This window comes from Vigna unguiculata, chromosome 9, assembly GCF_004118075.2.
Source record: "Vigna unguiculata cultivar IT97K-499-35 chromosome 9, ASM411807v1, whole genome shotgun sequence".
In the NCBI taxonomy this organism is placed as follows: domain Eukaryota; kingdom Viridiplantae; phylum Streptophyta; class Magnoliopsida; order Fabales; family Fabaceae; genus Vigna; species Vigna unguiculata.
In genome coordinates, this window is record NC_040287.1 from 21,275,943 (window position 1) to 21,279,447 (window position 3,505).

Below are 3,505 nucleotides of genomic sequence, written 5' to 3' on the forward strand. Positions count from 1 at the left end.
CTAAAACAATTTCATGAATATTTTATAATTAAAACTACAAGTATTTTTTTTGTAGATATGTATTTTAAGAAAATTTGAAACAAAATTTATGGATTCTTTCTCAGTGATCTCATGCTAAATAGTGAGGAATAATTATTCATGTTAATTTCTTTCGCAAATTAGCTACGATTTTCTTTTTTGTCGTTGATCCCTCTCTAAATAGTGAGGAATAAATTTTCTCACTAATTTTTCTCGCAAATTAGCTACAGATCATTTTTGTTGCTGATCCCTCGCTAAATAGTGAGGAATAAATATCCTCGCTAATTTTCCTCCCAAATTTGATATAGAACTTTCTTGGTTGCTGATCCCTCGCTAAATAGTGAGAAATAAATTTTCTCGCTAATTTCCCTCGCAAATTAGCTATGAAACTATTTTCGTTGCTAATCCCTCGCTAAATAGCGAGAAATTAGTGAGAAATAGATTCTCTCGCTAATTGCCTCGCACATTAGCTACGAATTATTTTTCTCACTAATCCCTTGCTAAATAGCGAGAAATATTTTTCCTCGCTAATTTCCCTCGCGAATTAGCTTTTTTGTTGTAGTGTCTCTCCTAAATCCCAAATCCTAATCTTTTTCTTTCTTTTTTTTCTATTTTTTTTTTCTCTTAGCACTATTTATTTTTTCCGACACCTCTCGCCAACGACGTAACGGTTCCCGGTGGCCGTTCACCGGCACCGTCGCTAATCTCTTCCGTCCTCCGCCGTCAGATTTACCTCTACTCCTCTCCGTCAGATTTCTCTTTCTCTTTCTCCACCGCAACACACTCAACTCTAGGTATTTCTTTTTCATTTTCATTTCAAATGTTAGTTTATTATTGATTTGCGACGTGTGAAACGAATCTGATTAAATTAAAGGCTTTAACTCCATTAGACGGTTCTGTTATCTGTACTAGTTTTGTGGAGTTTGATCATCTACGTTGATCTTTAATTTACTTCTCATTGCTTCAACCTAGTTCTTTGATTCACCGGCTTTCGCCTATACATTTTTTTGTGCATTCCACGGTTGTGTATTGAGATGACTAATGAACCCTATCTACGTTTAACAACTCAAAATTATTGTCGTTGTAAGAACAGTGTCCTTGCTATTGTTTAAGTTTGGAAAGAAAACCAAAAGGAATTGTGATTTTTTGAAGGTGATTAGGCCATAGGAATTAGTGATAGTCTATTGGATATTGTCATGTTGCAGTTTTTATGAGTGTGTAATTGGAGGATTTCTCGCTTTGAGTTGTAGTGTTTTGAAATACAAGAATTATTATGGCAATAAATCGTTGTTATTCAGTTTCATTTGCTTTTTTTTTTTAACGAACTCGGATAAACTCTTTAAATTTATAGTAAACTTATATAAGCTCTTGAGTCAAGAAGCCACTTAACGAGTTTGAAATCAAATATAATTTTTGGCCCTACTTTATTTTCATATGAAGAACTTATGTTGGTGTGAATTTATATATGATTTAGACATTTGTGTAGTTTTATTTTATTTAGCACTGGTGTACTATCGCATTTTATTATTGTGATTTGCTCCTTTTATTTTTATTTTGGCGTGGAAATATTGAATTATTCTTGTGTTAACAGTATCATGTTATGTGTATATGTCATTAAGAAAAAAAATATATATTCTCTTTTATATTGGGTAAACTCTTACGAGTGTACCAGTTGATTCACAACATTCCACAAATTTAACGATAAATTCTCGAATTTGATTGAAAACCTTGATCTGATGAATAAATGTAACCATGTTATGACTTTTCTGGTTGTGTTCTGCTGGAACCTAATATTATGTTTTTTTAATGTATATTTTGATATATTCAGGATTTATCAGCAAGAATCATGTCAATTTCCCAGAGTGGTTGAAGAAATGTTTGCATCTTAAGTGCAAATGGGTCCATATCTAATGTGACACTTCGACAACCTGCATCGTCTGGTGGAACTCTGACTTACGAGGTTCATCTTCAAGCCAAAGTTATATATCTATCAATTATTTTGTTGCTCTAAATGCGGAGATTCTTTTAACAAATTTAGTGTGTTCTGTTATTTTATCGAACTTCCAGTTTAGACATTCTTATTAATTGTATTTGTTTTCGTATCCCGTGATCGCTATCTATTGCATAGACTTTTAGTGTAAGAAATTTGATTCTAAAACATTGTTTCGTCAATGCCGGAAATACTTGGCCGCGTCTTAGGGGTGGAGTCGCAGGTCTTTTGGTGGTTGCTTCCCCTGTTCAGGTGCGTTTTCTTTAAGTGCATGTTATGTGTTTGTGAATTTGTTTGGCCTCTAAATGTGGTGTATATTCATGCAGATTGTTTTGGCTAGTTTTGTTTCCGATGGAAAGCAATCCAAGTCTGCAAAGCGGATGAGGAATGTATCTGCACCGGCGGCGGCCAAAGCAGCTCACCGTCAAGGGGCACTCTTAGTGAGTCTTCAGGTGGGGTCGGGAGTGGGAGCCCACTGAACAAAAGCACAAGAGACTGCATCAACAATATGAACAACAACACCCCAACGACTATTGTTCATATTAATAATTATTATGTTAACTTTTGATACAAATTAAGCTCCGAAGGAAATAAGTAGCAAATCAATTTATCTGGAGTTTCCCATCATTGTTATGATCTAGTTTTGGCTGCTTGAACATCGGTTATTTTTGTTTTAAAGATGCTATCATTAACATCAATCAACAAACATAGGGATTACTGAGATGCCCCTGACCAGACAAGTCAGCTACAATGCAAGGGGGATTATTTGAAGATCAATTTCTCCTTAAAACAATTTTGAATGTGATAAAATTTGAAATGTTTTATATAAATTGGTTGGCAAGATTTATTATATTTTTAAGTAATATTGATAATTAAATCTATTTTATAAGGTACAAAAATAATAAGAGCATGAAACAATTTGGCCTAATGCAATTTGTTACGATTATGTAATTAGATAAAGTATTATAATTGGCGAGGGATTAGCAAGGGTTTAGCTAGGTATTAATTTGCTACGAATCAGCTAGAAATTTGCTACAAGCCCTCTGCTAGGGATTAGCGAGGGTTTAGCTAGGGATTAGTTTGCTAGGGATTAACTAGGGATTTGTTACAAACATTTAGCCAGAGATTAGCTAGGGATTTGCTACCACAAGTTTGCTAGGGATTAGCTAGGGATTTGCTACAACTAGTTTGCTAGGGATTAGCTAGGGATTTGCTACAACTAGTTTGCTAGGAATTAGCTAGGAACTTGCTACAACTAGTTTGCTAGGGATTAGCTAGGGATTTGCTACAATTAGTTTGCTAGGGATTAGCTAGGGATTTGCTACAAACATTTTGCCAGGGATTAGTTAGGGATTTGTTACAAACATTTTGCTAGGGGTTAGTTAGGAATTTGCTACAAACATTTTGCTAGGGATTAGTTAGGGATTTGCTACAAATATTTTTCTAGGGATTAGCTAGAGATTAGCTAGGGATTAGCTATGGGGTAGTTCTCTAGCT

General features: G+C 34.6%; 1 long non-coding RNA gene across 1 annotated transcript; it reads left to right on the plus strand.

The window, feature by feature from the left end:
- The first annotated feature begins 1,850 nt into the window (after positions 1–1,850).
- Positions 1,851–2,664, plus strand: LOC114196137. The gene is made up of 3 exons (XR_003606627.1): positions 1,851–1,978; positions 2,218–2,260; positions 2,335–2,664. It is a non-coding gene; the product is annotated as an uncharacterized LOC114196137 (long non-coding RNA).
- Positions 2,665–3,505: the final 841 nt, after the last annotated feature.